Genomic DNA, 16,248 nt, shown 5'->3' on the forward strand with positions numbered 1-16,248 from the left:
TTCTATGGATTATTAACAAGTTATGTTTGCAAGTTTATCTTGGTACTGACAAGTTTTTATTAAATCTTTTATGAGTCATTACAAACTTAAGTTGCTTATCTAACACAGCTCATATCTAAGAAGCGGGGGGGGGGAGGACAGACTAGGAGTTTAATTCCTCAATCTGTTAATCCATACTTAAGAGGTGTAAATAAAAGGTAGGAAAGTCATAGTTTGCTTTACACTGGCCAGACTCTTACATTAGTATTCATAGGTATTGTATTTGTGTATTGTATTCATAATATTTGTTACAACTTTTTTTGGGTTACAGAATTCTGCCAGGAGCCTAACCCAACATCTGTCTCTGTAAGTTTCCAATGTCTGGGTGAAATAAGATGCAGGTAGTTTTAATCTTGCCAGGAAATTTTCTCCCTCACTGCCCATGTATCTGTAGCCTCAGTTTCTGCCAGTGGCACTTCCCAGCGGGTAGGGTGCTCCAACACAGTTCAGTCAGATAACTAGTACTGATTCAATTTTCAAATCAAATCTTTCTCTATTCCTTCTCAAAATTACATCCTGCTGCTTTTTCTTCCCTCCGTCGCTACAAATGTTCACAGTTTCCTTATGAATGTTCTGCTGTATTTGGCTTGCAGGCTTTTCCTGTGGACCTATGTTTGTCTTCCTACACACACTTCTTTCCTTGTAGGAAATGGCACCCTCTAGCTTAAATAATCTCTGGACAGATCCTTGTGAAATTCTTACACTTAGGTCTTGTTTTACACTGCTCTACATACGTTATTTTCAAGAATTTTTAGAGAAGTTACATAAAAAGCCAATAAATCAAGTAAGAAATTAAATTATGGTGACATGGTGGCTGGGAGTATTAGTTCTGCATGGATAACGGATCATCTCAGAGTGCAGTGTTACTGAGACAGACTGGGTTATAAAATGCAGTCTCGAAGATTTAAACTTGAAGAATTGCTTGGGAATAAGTTTTCATAGGTCTTTGATTTATGAAAATTTTGATAAATCTAGTAGTTGCCATCCTGTGTTTTGAAAATTTATTTTCTTCTTAAAATGTTGTCTGGAAATTATCTTACCATTAATTCTTTTAAACTGACTGCCTGTTTGTTCCAGCTCTGTTCAGAACTGAATGCGGGAGATGAAACTGGGAGAAATGTTTTTAGATTACTTGGGAGTCCGTGTTCATCTTTTGCTACCAGTGCAACCATCTACTTTGGATAAACTGGCTAATAAATTTTCTTTCAGACTAGCGTACATTTTAAAATTCATTTTCTGTTGACTTCTAGAGGTGGATTATGCTACTCTCAGACAACTGTTGTCATTCAGCTTGGTTTTTATTCATTTTTTAGGGAAAGCTACAACTTCAGTATTAATGAAAATCTTGAGAGAAGAGGCCAGTCAGAAATAGTGCCAACGCTATGGATATTCATCTTTTTGATGTCTCAGATCAGTGTTAGAAAATCAGAATTTGTTTTCAGACATTTCCTATGAATGCTCACTTATTAAGTCAGTGATGGTTCATGGATTTTGCCATTGTGGAAGCTTATTCTAGTTTACACATCTGAAATGCTGTGAATGATAGTTGCCATAGAGTACTTTAAATATGGAAATATTGTCTGTTCTATGCTGCTAAATTAATCAAAATTTTTGTAGATATGATTATAAGCTTATTGGTTTACTGTGTCTAAAAAATAATGGAATAATCTAGGTTAGAAAAATTCTTTAAGGTTATCAGTTCCAGCTGTCAGCTTGATGTCCCTCCGTGTCTCTTAGTGCCACATCCGTAGGACTTTGTAATACCTGTAGGGACAGGGACTCCAGCGGTACTCACAAGTCCTAGAAAATACATTGTGGAAGCAAAACAGCAACTTGTATCTTCACACATTAACTTCCTCAAGATTCACACTTCATTAAGTATCAAATAGTAAATTTTAATTTTGACTTTTTTTTCCTTGATGCTTCAGTTCTATTAAGGAAAATAAATGTGATGCTTTTCATTTAAGCTAGTGCACCTTTATTGTGCTGAAATTATAATTCCAGCTATTTCTATTAATTCAGCCATCCTTCTCAGGTTAATTGAAAAGAAGCTTATCTTTTGGGCTACCTCTCATTTAAGGTAGCGTTTGATATAAATGAGAATTGGTCCTGTACTTTAAAAAAAATGAATGCAAAAATGGTTACGTTAAATCCCATATCCCATTTAGAAGATTCTCCGTATTTTCTCACTGATGTCAAATCACGTTTGTTGTGTCACGATGCTGCAATGTTTATTTCTTCACAAATTTTACTCCTTGTCATTCTGTGAACTAAAAATAATCTTTTTAACTTGATATAATCAATCTGTACTTCTATGATAATAAATTGAAAAATCCATGCACCTACCTACCTTGATAAGAATGTAGAGAAAATAAAAGCATAGTATATTTCTTCCAGTGCTAAAATCCAAGGGGAGAAACAGAAACAGCATTATTTAATAATTACAGTATAAAAATGTAATTCAGAAGTAGAGTTGTGAAAGTAAATCATCCATGGATATGTACTTTAATTTGAAAATAACTCATGTTACCTATGACCCTATGCCTTTTCTAGCATTGTGTATTTGTCTGAATTGATAATCATGATAGCCATCCTCTGGACTCTTTCCAGTATGTCCAGCTTTCTCTTGTGATGGCGAGTCCAGATCTGGACCCAGAACTGCAAGTGCTACTGCACCAATGTTTGGTAGAGAAGGAAGGATTGCCTCTCTTGACCTACTGATGATACTTTGTGTAATGCAGTCAAGAATCCCATTAGACTTCTTAGCAGCAAAGGTACGCTGCTGACTTTTACTCAGTTTGATGCCCATCAGGACTTCTATGTCCTTTTCTGCAGAGCTGCTTTCCAGCTTGGTGCCCCCAACATGTCCTGGTGCTGGGGCTGTTCCTCCACACGTGCAGCACTCTGTACTTCTTCCTGCTGAACACCTTGAGGTTCCTGTCAGCCACCTCCCCAGCCTGTGTCCCTCTGGATGGCTGTGTGACTGACCCTCTGGTGTGTCAACCACTCCTACTGGTTTCCAACTTTAAGTTTGAATGTGGATAAGAGTGCTGTATTTCAAAATAAGCAAATCAGTTATATGTGGAACATAGTAAACCCTCATGAAAAGCGCCTTCAATTGTACAATAGAGAAAAGTCAGGTCCTTGAGTCTTTCATTGTGTCCTGATACCTGGTAATAATAGAGAAACATCTGGAATCAGTCACTCTCTGATAAATCCTTCTTCACCAAAACAACCTGAAGCATTTCAGAAAATTCAATTTGTAAACACCATTGACTTCTGTGGCTGAGTATACTTCAAAAGGGAATGAAAGTTTATAACTCACATGTATGAAGTTTTGAGGGAAAAAAAAGAAATTAGAATTCAAGGGCAGTGTTTCTTCTAAGTGCATGTGAACTGCAGTTGCTTTTACTGACTTTGTTACGTTAATATTGCTGTGTTGTTCTTTATATGCTTTTTAGTTTAAGGAAAAAGCAAGCGTGTGTTATTAGAACAGAACAAACAGATTGTGCATATAAAGATAAGTAAATACACTGCTTTCAGTGAATTAGTACAAAATGAAATCTAACTGGAAGTCAAAGTCTATGTTGCAATTCATCACACTTATTTGGAACCTGATCATTAATAATTTAGTACTATAGTTGCTTTTTGTATAGTGATGTAACCTTAATGGGATTCCAAAGTGATCCATTTGTAACATATAGAAAAATACAGTTCATGCATCATGATTGTATAGGTCAAAGTTACAAAACGTTCTACATATAAATCAGTTTATTTGCAAGGCTATTATTGCAGTTAATCTGACCCGTTCTACAGCTGAAGATCGAGAACTTTCCCATAGGGTAAAAGTTTCAGATGATATCCAGTGTTTTCACATTGAAAAATTCCATCAACACAATTCAAAGTTTTATTTCAGGGTAGAGGATAAAGAATTAAACTCAATGCAGAGAATGACATCATCAGGATCAGCATGCAGCTCAAGACTTCCTGGAAATGCTTTCAAATGATAGATCTGATTACTTTTGTTTCCCTACCATTGATGTGGTGTTGGTTAGGTATCAGTATTTTCAATTTCAGAGTTCTTAAATCAACAGATACTTCAAAAATATGCCATGTCCCATTTTTAAAGATAAGAACAACTTAAAAGTGAACTTCCTATTGATTTATCCAGTCACATTCCTAAGCTGCATTTGAAAAATGATACTTCACATCAAAATTATCTATTGCCCTTGAGAATTGTGCTGCTCATCCCTAGACCCTTGTAGTGCCTTTTCATTTGCTTATTAATACACTAGCCGAAGATGGTGAAAGTTGGTTGTCTATGTAGGTTGCTCCAAAAGAAATGCCTCGTATTTATTTCCATGGAAACTACAACAGATGCAAAGAGCACAATAGTACTGATAGCGCAAATTCTCAGCTTCAAAACACTATTCTTCAACAGTGTTGCCACCAGTAGCATTTTTGTTAGCTATCAACAAGAGCCTGCATACTGTGCTCATAAATATCTGCACCAGCAAAGGTGACCCAGTTAATGTCATTGCTGCTGAAGCATATCACCTGCCACCTCACTGTGCTGACCTTCTTTGTTAAGTCTCCATAAACATTCAGCAAGAGTCAATGAATGTCAGTGGGTGTCATTTTTTTCTTCATGGAGGAATTCAGTGACACACTTTTGCTTCATATGCAATTCCATGTCTGGTGCCATTTTGTCAGTGTGCCCCTCTGCTGCCACACAGCAACAAAGTGTAACAGAATGTTGGTGGGAAGGTTCAATCTCTACTACCATACCATACTACCATCTGCCTCTGACGTGGTCTAACAGAATAAAACAGGTCGGATTACTTTCAGAGTAACCTGCATGTATTTCTGTTTGATAGAGTTGAATTTCAACTGAATTTTTTGCTAATTTAGAAAAGGTTATCTATCCTTTAAGTTCTCACTTTAGTTTTTTGATCCAAATATACCCAGCAGGAAACACAAGCTTAGCATAATCAACATTCTAGGCTCAAACTCCTTTCTTTCTTATAAAGCACCCTTCAGTCTTCTAACTAAGCAGCGGTAGAATGTTGCAGCTTCTTAATGGTACCATTTGCATTTTATGAATGAACGTCCAGTGAAGATGATGAGAGGTATGTACAGCTGATGTGTACTTGAAGACATCTCAGTCAGCAGCCATACGCTCTACATGCAGACACTGGTGTGAAAATGTATTGGTTAATGTTTGCTTTTAAATCTGCTACCTGCTAATGCCTGTATCTTATATTTGAGAAATTGTGAATAATCATTCCCTACCTGCTGTTTTCACAGCTTTATAGACATGATGAATGGGATTCAGAATAAACATAGGCATCTGGTACTGCTCTAGATGCCAGGGTAGTCATCTGATTGTCAGTCAGCTCTCCAAGAGGATGTAGGTCTCTTCAAATCTGCCAGCCTAGTGCAAACATCAGATACTTTGGGTATTTGAAGTGGATGTGTATTCTATTTTTGAGATATCTGAATCTCATGAGTTTGAAGTCTATTATGTTTCATATGGAACAGCAGTGAAGGTGAATGCACTTTGGAATTGATCAGTGGCATAGTGATATATTCTGTTCTTGATATTGTTTAACGTTCACTTGCTGTGTGTGACCAGATAACCTTAAAGGAGAAATTGTTCTCTCCTTATACATACCCTTACAATGTATCTTGACAGTAAATGACAGGCACACAGATGCGAAAGGAAATATTGCAAATAAACTTGGAACTTTTTCCTCGATTGAATACCGAAGCCTGGTGAGTCTACAGCTTCCCTTTGGCACAAATCTTGAGATTCTGTGGAAAACCATCCTAAGAGTTGGCATCAACCACTTTATATACATAAAATAAGAAGGTGTTCATGATTATATAGGAAAGTTGATTACATATATAAAATTTATATATATATATATATATATAAATAAATTTGAATCTACATACATGCTTTGTCTGATGCTGAAGTATTTATTACTTCAAATATATTTGCAGATTACCATTTAAATGTGATGCTTTTGGCCCAAATCAGGAAATTTCAACAGAAGCATATTTTCATGTTGTCTCTCTTTCTGCCTTTTATTTTTCTTGAATGCTGGTCAAGATACAGAAAGTTGTCATAAAAAGCTGACCACTACTAGAATATCACCTAGTAAATATTCAGTGTAAGCTTTCAAACAAGAAATCTTTGTACACGTTCAAACAATATGTACCTGAAGGAATTTAAATTTTCCTGCAGATATTTCAGGAGACAGATACTAATTGAAATGCACATGTATGACAGTATCAACGTTTTTTGTCTGTAGTTTCTGACAATTAGTGAAGTTTCCTATATTGGGGGAGATTCCTATATATGAAATTCCAGCAAATCAAAATGAATTACATGATTGAAGTGTGATGAGCTCTGTAACCTTATATTCTTCTAGGAGACTTCTGTCATCTTGTGTATTTGCAGAGAATTAAAAATACTCTAGCATAATAGTGGTGAGCTGAGCATGATTAGCATCTTAAGCAAGGGTTTGTTTGCTTCTGTTCCTCCAAAACAGAACATAATGATGTCTCCAAATGCTGAAAATTTCCACCATGTTTGTTTTTCATCTTGCAGTGTTAATAACATTCTGCTGATCAAATTCACGTACAATTATTTTGAAAACTGCTGATGTTGTCGACTTTGCTTTTTATTAACCAGATGAGAATGCTTATCTTTTTAATACATAAGGGATGAATACCTCTCTGATGTAAGAACGCTCATTTTAGAAGTAAAAATAGATATCCTTTTTAGATGCATTATTTCTTCTGAATCTCAGTGAAGTTTGGCAACTTTCAAGGTAAAACAGGAATTCTTCATTCAATTTAATCTTGTGTTGTCACTCCTACTGTTGTTTAGGTCAACAGTTGAAGAGGTGAAAAAGGAAAGATGGAAAGGTTAAAAGACCCCACAACTTAGCTCTTCCTTTGTAGCACAGCAAACTTACTTTGTGTACTGTTGAAGTTTTAATTTGGTTTGTGTATTTTTTGCCAACTATTTGTCTTTGGTATCTGAACAAACTAATATCAACAGATGTCTTTTATTTTTTTTTATTTTTTTTTTATTTTTTTTTAAAGATATATTTAATAGATTTTAAGGTACCTTGGCTATTTTTTTCTTTATTTTTAAAAAATGTATCTATAAAGGAACTGGGCAGACAGTGAATGAGGAACTGGTGACAGTGTATAATTTTTCGTGGAAATAAGTTGTTCTATTAACTCAGTTAAATATTTATAGCAATTTTTGATGATCAAAAGTGCTGCTAGAAGGTATCAGATGTTCAGAAATCATTATCACTTAAATCCGACTTTTTCTTATGATTAATCATCTCAACTTCTAAATGTTCAGATTCTTTTTGGAAAACAAGTAGTTTGCGTGACAGTTCGGATGCCATTCTTTTTACAGTTAAGTAGATTCATTCCAAGCTATCAGCCCTGTTCCCCCTCCGTTGCTATATTACAGTGCTCCAGGACACTTATCTCAGAGTTGAGTAAGAGCCATGTTTTTTGCTAATGTATGTAATGTAAACAGTCGGAGAAAATTCTGTTCTTGTCTTGAATATCTGATCTAGTGGATTTTTATGTTCTCTTAGTTGTATTGCTGTTTCTTCATCCTTTTACTACTGAAACTTGTATTTTATATATATCATAAACATCTCACACTATTCCACTGAGACATAAAAATGCTAATTATTCACAGATTTGCTTTTCATGCCGTACATCCCTTCATATTCTAGCTGTCTGAGTGTTAAGGACAGTTTTTTTCTTTTGCTTAAAGCACTGTGTTTCTGATTATTTTCCGTGCTGTTTTTACATATTTCTATTTTGTTTTGTCCTTTTATGATATTTTGCATAATTTAAGCTGAACTTCATATACCCTAGCTGCAATTAAAATATTTTAAAGGCTGAGCACTGAAGATAGTGGAAGTGATTCTTTGCAAGTTTTAGATGGAATCTATTGGATGTGTACTTTGCTACAGGAAGTGTGTTCTACTGAATCAAAGCTTTACTTTGTACAGAGAAAGTGTTTGGAAAAAAAGTCCAGTGAAGACTGAGGAATAGAACAAAACCAGAAGTAAGGAGGACTCAGTAAGGACTCCTTGAACTGTGTCTGTGCTTAGGAATTGAGGCACAGATTTACCTTCAGAAAAGCATCTTTGGATCCATGCTGGTTTTACTACCATTAGTGCTTTCAGTCATGAAAAAGTCTCTCTGAGCACAGATGGTGCTCAGGCCCCAGCTATGGGAAGTTGTGAAGACATAAAGGCAGATAGAGAGTGGAGTGGACAGACAGCCTTCCCTGACACAAAGGAGAAAGCAAAATAAATAAGGATTGTAAGAAGCAACATGGCATGTTAATATCATAGGACCAAATTGCTGTTGTAGTTTTTAAACTACTTAGGAAGGGAGTAGTATGTTTTGTTTGTATAGAAGAGAGTAATTTGAAAAAGGCAGTAATTATTTGATTAGGTTGGCATAATATTGATACTGAATATAATGAATGAACCTTAGTGATAGCACAGTAAATGAAAGCAAAGCCTAGAGCCTCAGGAAGATAACATTTCATCAATAAGTTGTTGGAATTGCTGAGCAGTTTGGAATAGCAATTAATAATCCTCCTTAAGCAATTAAAGATGTGCTTGGGAGAAAGCGCAAACTCACTGAAAGCAGCAAAATATCGAATAATTTTTTCCTCAACTGTTAAAGTATTTTCTTTATCGGTGGCACAGAATCTGGTAATTTTGTAGAATGATGAAATAATAAAGCTAAGCTTGTGAAGAAAAACTTTACTTTTTGTTCTAGCTGGAAGGAGACTACATGTCTTTGCTTTAAAGTCAGTGACAAAAAGCTGAGGAATTTCTTCAAATGTGTGAAGTGGTTAAAGTCATTGTACTAAACCGTGTGAGATACTTAAGCACAGAAGCCTCTGATTGACATCTTTTTTTTTATTCCCACCTCCAAGGAATGTGAAGGTATATAGTGATAATATGCTCGGTTGTTTTTTTGTTTTGTTTTGTTTTTTGTTTTTTTTTGCATAAATCAAAGAACCCTATGTACCATATAAGTGCTGAGGTAATTTTGGCTTTGAAATATATCCTTGAGGGAGAGTGCACAGGGCGCGATGGGAAAGACACTACAATTCACGTGCTTCGTTTCCCTCAGGGGTGCTTCTGGGGAGAAAATAACCTTAAAAGCTGCCTGGGATTTTTTAGAGGACCCTTAAAATCGTAAATCACTGGGCCAAGCCAAGAAAAAAATAAACCGGGAGCATTCATTTGAGTACTGTATTATAATTAATAGATAAAATGCAGTTTTTGAAACATAACAGATCTGCTGTGTTAATGAATTAGATGAAGACCATGGTACAGGCATGAAAAACAGCATGTGAACATTTCTGACATGGTTTAAGCCCATGACAATCTGTATTTTCTCAGTTGATATACCATGAGCAAAAAGTTGTTCCTAGGTGCTGGTATAGATAATAAAATCATAGAATCGCCAAATTGCAGAGGTAGGAAGGAACCCCAGTAAATCATGGAGTCCAGCCCCTCTGCTAAATCAGGTTCTATACAATATGTCACGCAGGTATGGAACCACTTATGTTCATGTTTTAGGCAGTTGCTCCTTATCCTGTCACTGCACACCATGAAGAAGAGCCTGGCCTCATCCTTTTGGCTCCCACCTCCTTTTAGATATTTATAAACATTAATCAGATCAGATGAGGCTGCCCAATTTTGAGAAGAAAGCCGAGTCATGAGGAGTTTGGTATCATTTGTGCCAGTGCATGGGGAAATCATTGGAAAACATTATACAACATTTTTTTTTAACATCTGGAAATACAAAACATCAGCACTACTTTAGAGTGTTCTGTGAGAAATCAGGCTTCAAAAAATAAGCAGTGGCTTTTTCTCTCACAGTTCTGTCTCTCGTAATTTTGTTGCAGTAATCCAAATAGAACTAATATTTGCAAGTGAAAAGTAGGGATCTCTCTAGTGGACATTTGTATCTGCTGCCTTGGAAGTAACAATTTTAATGTTACTTTGAGAATCTGTAAAACCCCTCCCCTCAATACAGAGGTGAAGAACTTGTACAATATTCATTTATTATTACAGCACAAAAGGTAGTTTTGTTACCTGGAAACAACTTACTGTGTCTTTCATTGTTGAAACAGTGAAACGTGGTGAAGAAGCACTGCTTAAATTGCATGATTTATAAATTATTTGAGCCAAAATAACTTGAACAAACGTCAAGATTTGGAGAACCTTCTCAAAACAGTAGACATTCAAACAAAGAGCATTTTATCCCTAAAGCAAATATAAGCACAGGGTATGTAGTGTATGTTATTAAAATCAGATTTACTTCCAGTTTACTGTTACCCATCCATATTCATCCTTAAAAAATGAGGAGATAGGGAAGGAATAATTTCTTGTAGATGTGTTCCTCTTTAAGCCTAACACTCAATTTTAAGCCTTTTAAAATTATTTCTTAAGTTATATCACAGCACCATCAAACTAAGATGATACTTCAGGGATCTGGTCTAAAACTATTGAAATAGACAGAAGTGTTCAAATATTGTTATTAGTTTTGGATCAGACCCATTTTTCACAATTTTTTAATGAATTGATTAGTATCATGGGTTTACAAAGTTAAGGGTCCCTTTTCAGTGTGCTGGTTCAAAATGCTGTGTATCTTGACCACCATAATGATTCTTGACTACCCTCCCTGTTCTGACTGATTCAGTAACACAAGGAGTGAGTTACTCAATATATCCTGTTTTTACTTTCAAGAGTACACGGCAGGCAGCTTTCAGGAGATTCACTATTTGCTTATTTGTTTGTTTTTATGATTAATTCGAGTGTCTGGATGCATCTGGATATCTCACTTAGATGGGCTTCCATGTAGGAGCACAGTGAATGTTTTGAAAAATAAGAAAAAATGTAAAGCAAGTATAGCGGTATATCTGTTTCTAGAAATCAGGTTTTTTTAAAAAAATCTACATCTTTAAACAGGAATATTGTACTAGTCAGTAAAAAGAAAAATCTTGGAAAATAATTACGTTCTATAATATCCAATCGTTCTTGATTTCTGTCGACATCAGTACGTCTGGAGAGCAGAAGCCATGGTCAGTGGCTCTGTGGCCAGTGGTCAGTGCTCTTCAGCATAGCAAGTTGCTGTGATAGAATTATCCAGGACTTTCCTCTATAAATCCTCTTTTTTTTTTTTTTTTTTTTTTTTTTTCCATTAAGACAGCTCCTGAAATTGGTATTACTTAACTTCTAGTGCTTATTAATTTTTTTTCTATCACCAAGATAAATGCTAAATGTTATATTAATTGTAGAATATGCAAAACAGAACAAATGCAGGCAGAACTATGCTTCTGAGTACTGAGGTTCACTGAGCAATAAAACACTTTCTCAGGGTCATCACAGTCCTTGGGCATTTTCATCTTTGCTTTTTCTGTTTCATCTTTTGCTCATGATGGTTTTATTTTTTTATGTTTTAGTTGTAAATATCTTCAGGAGAGACTTTAATGACTGAATAGCTAGATAATGAATATTTCTGAAAAAAAAAAAAAATCAAGTAACTTTCCTTTAGTGCATCATTAGAAAAGTCACTGATTATTAATTTCTACTAGATAACTACATAGCATGGCGGTAACTTAGTCACCTTAGTGATTTGGGTGGACTAGAGCTTCATTTACTGACTTTTATTTGCCATTTGTTGACAACGGGGGAAAGTGGCTGGATGTGACTTCTCAGCTGGCTAGGCAATAGTACAGCCCGAGGTAGAAGAAAGAAGGCAAGTCTAGGGAAAGCTTCAGTTCCTGTACTTAATTATTTAAAAAAGCTGCCTAATTGTAAGCTTTATCTCTGACAGTTGTCAGATGTCTTCCTGCAAGTGAAGATCAAAAGGAATAATTAGTATGTAGTCTCTTTGTCCCCCTGGCTAACAGAATTTTTTTTTAATCTGCTAAAATGTGCATTGATGAAATCCTTAATGGAAGGCAGTGATTTTCTCAGGTGAAAGTTTCCTTTCATTTTTATCTAATTCTGTCTAGTTCTGGTTTTCAGACAAGTGGAAAAGTAAGAAAAACTTGTCTTTGTGTATTTTTTTAGCATAATTTCTTAAGTAAATTGATAAAAAAGCTCCTACCGTGAGAGGAACGTTTCAACATAGATCTTTTTTTTCCTAATGTAGAACAAAGACCTCCCTGAAAAATGTAACTTTGAGCTTTGAAAACATTGGTAATGTGTGACTCCCATATTTCTTTCCTGTTGTATTCCTAATTAAAGCTTTAATTGTCTCCTAGCATTGAATATTTTGGACTTGATTCTTATATGAAATATGCATATATGAGTGTGTGTTTAGTGAAATTTGTTAATACTTCACATATTTCTGTCTTTAAATCTAGGAAAGGGAGAGGAGAAAGTTCTATTTGGACTTGAGATTGTAGTGGGAGTTTTAATGAAGTGGATGCGGAAGGGTGAATTCCTGTCGTGTTCTTTTGGACACACTTGCTGAAAAGTGAGGAAGGAGAATCACAGATGATTGAGGTAAATTACAGCTCTTCTTGAACCTCGAGTACCAGTACTTTACTGGTTACTGTTGATGTCTTCACTACAAAAGACTGAAAGACTGCAAAACTTCAGCAATGTTATTTTGCCTGCATAGTTAGCTTTCAATTGTTCTCTCTTTGGTGTGGCCTTTTACCTCTGCTCTTCTGAGTTCATCTTAAAGTTTCAGAAATTTTATCTAGTGGGTGGTAACCCTGCCCATGTCATGAATGTTGGTACTAGATATTCGGTGAGGTCCCTTCCAACTCAGGCCACCCTTTGATTTATTAACATTCTCTTTTTTTTTCTTCATCCCTCTCACATGGCTCTTATTAAAAAACAAAACAAAACCCCATAGCTTTAGTGATGTGCTAGTAGGAAAAACAATTCAGAGGCTTTAAATTCTGCTAGCAAATAAGGCATATCCAGTTGAACAACGTACTGTTTATTGTATAGTAACAAAAGGGATTTAGTAAATGAAGTATAAATTTAGAACTATCAGGTGCACCCGTATGTGCTGATCATGCTAAACATCATAACACCAATAGGCAGAGGAAAAGGCTATCTTTAAGAACTGATCAATGCTATACTATTTCAATTCAAATCTAATATTAGCCTACATCATATCATTCTATTACATCAAAGACAGCCAAAGAGAGAAAGTGTAGGGTGTTGTTGGGGGTCAGAATGAAGTGGACATTAGAAACGGTCAGAAAACTTTAGTCGTGGAACATCTGCATGTGCTACGTCATTACCTACACCCAGTCCCTAAGTTCTGTAACATGCAGAACTCCTGAAGGCTTTTATAAGATTTATCTTCTTCCCCTATACAAATTTGCTCAGTCTTTGTGCAAATATTATAATTCCTGAGATTCTGGAAAAGTTTTGGCAGTATTAAAGCTTTTCATGTGTCTGAGATTACTGAATCTGAAAGCTCTTTAATTGATAAAGGATAGAACATTTCTACTTATGTATGTGGAAAGCCACGAAAATATGATTTAAATGTATCATAAAAGCTCAAGACACAGAAAACATGAAAGTTGTTATATACATGAATGTTTGTAAAGTCCAAAAGAAATTTTCTTATTAAACCACATATATTTTGTTAGTGTATTCATGTACAAACACACATGCATATATGTATGTTTGGAAGTATTCATTTGATTTTAAAATATTTTGGATTGTACCAGCCTTCATACTATCAAGAAATGATTTTCTATGGACAGTAAGTCTGTGTTTAAAAATTGCTTTTAAATAATTTCAAATGAAACGCTCAGAAACATCATATATAAAAATCTAATCTTAATTTGCAGCATATGTGTGATGTTTGGAGTCTTAAAACAGGGTAGAAAATGTAATTATGTCCTGGTGCACCATTGTGTAACGTATTTTCAACAATTAAGAAAGTAAAAATTTAGATAACTTCATGAGTTTTTTTAAATTTGGACTTTTATTTTTTTTTACAGTTGATAGTCATTTTGTATTTGCAAGAATACCATTTTCAAGTATACTAAAATAATTACAATTCTTATTAGCAAAAAACCTCTTTTTAAGGACAAAAAAAGAATTAGAGGAAAAACAGACAAAAAAATAAAAAATAAAAAAACAAAACCCAGCAGAACAAAGCAATGCAGAATGAATGGTATAAAGCATTCTTTGTCATCTGTATATAATTCAAGCACTTCAAAACTGTTAAAACTTAATGGGAAGGTTTTTATGTAGAGGCAAAAAACAAAGCAAACAAACAAAAAAGAATGAAGATATCTACCTTTATACTGATGAAATGAATAATAGGATCCACATAACTCTAACTCATATTTATAATGCCACATTCGAAAAGACCATTTGGAACAAAACTGCATATTCCCCTCCAAAAAAACCAAAAAACCAAAAAACCAAACACAACAAACAACAATCAATTTCTTGCCTCCTCCTTGCTCCCTCCTCCTTCCTGCTGTCAGACTGAAAAGAATATTTCTTTTTTCTCTTCTCATGGAAACTTTTGCACAGAGAGGAAATTGAGATGTGAGCCTTTGTGCATTCCCAAGGACTTCAGGATGAATTCTGTGTGCAGATGTGGAATAGTCACAGGTCCAGGAGCTTGGGAGCAATTTAGGTATAGCTAGGTAATTCTCTCTCAGCCTGAGGGCAACCTGAGATGGACAGGGAGGCTGACTGTTCTAGAGATTCGGTAGATGGTGTCTTTGTTTTCAGATATGACACAATTTTCTCTAACGGTCTCAAAAATCAAAAATTCAAAAACCAAAACCTTACAGAATGTGTTTTTCCTTACCTTAAGTCTTAGCATTTTTTTGTTTTTATCTCTTTTTTAAAACTCACATCTCAGTGTACAGTTAGTGTATTCGTCTTCGTCCTTTTTGTTGTCATCCTCCTTTCTGTTATTCTGTTAGTCTTGTCTTTTTTTGTCTTTTTGGTTTCATCAAATGCAACAGAAAAGCTCTGGTGTGTGTGTATATATATATATATATATTTCTCTTTCCTTCAGGTCTGTTGAAATGCAGTTTTTTCTATTTAGTCAAGACAGGTTTCATTATTCATGACTAGAGAAACTTTCTGGATAATTTCTAATATTTTTTTCTTTCAGAAATGATGAGTGGAACATGCCATTAGTAGCTTTTCTTGTGTCAATCTGTTCATCATTTATAACTTGTCCATTCTCTTCATTCTCTTTCCTCCTCTAGAGACCATGACAACAGTTTCACTCATGACTCTATATTTCAGATTATTTGATCAAATGCATATTGATATTTGGATGGACAAGGCAAAATTACGTGTGGGCAATTATTTCATTGTTGAATTGGTATCAAATCATGAAGGAGAATTTACTTTCTTAAGCACATGTACACCTACTAAAAGCTTTTAGAGAAAACAGAAAATGCATGAATACTTGAGGTTTTGTATTGTGTTGGTCTTAGGACTGCTAAGATGAAAATCACTTCACAAAGTGTGAAAGGATTTCAGGAAAGAAAAGAAAGTAGATGTAACTAAAGAATTATACTAAATGAAATAGTTTTCACCCCTTTTCAAATATTTTATATGGTCTATATTGCTTCTGTGCTTGATGACAGTGAAAGTGTTTTGCTTCTGAGGAAAATCCTTTCTAGTTCCTTCCGAGGATGGTATTAGATCCACACTGAACTTGAGCAGGGGTCTGTCCAGGTATTGTCTAGTGAAGGAAACTTCAACCCCGATACGCTTCTGTGAAAGGGAAGTGAGGAATGTACGCCAAAAGCAGTATGGTACAGATTACAGTGCTGTCAGACTGCATCAGGAGCAGCAAGACAGACGGGGTCAGAAGGAACAACCATTATTCCACTTTCTTGCTGAAATGCAAGGTGGCATTTCTAAGCATTATTCAATAATTTTCAGAGCATTTTCAATAATTTAAAACCTTAACTAAGTTTATACAATGACTTAAGATAAACCAGCTTAATTATTATTTCAGAGACTTTCTATTGCTCCAGGAATTCTGCTTGTCCTGTTTACAGCAAGAATGCAAAGTTCTTAACTATCAGATTAAGAGCAAACTACAGTCTTTGCTTTCCTTTTATTTTCAACATGGTTTAATAGTATCTTGTTGGAGATCATTATCTGT

Source organism: Gallus gallus, chromosome 4, assembly GCF_016699485.2.
Source record: "Gallus gallus isolate bGalGal1 chromosome 4, bGalGal1.mat.broiler.GRCg7b, whole genome shotgun sequence".
NCBI lineage: Eukaryota > Metazoa > Chordata > Aves > Galliformes > Phasianidae > Gallus > Gallus gallus.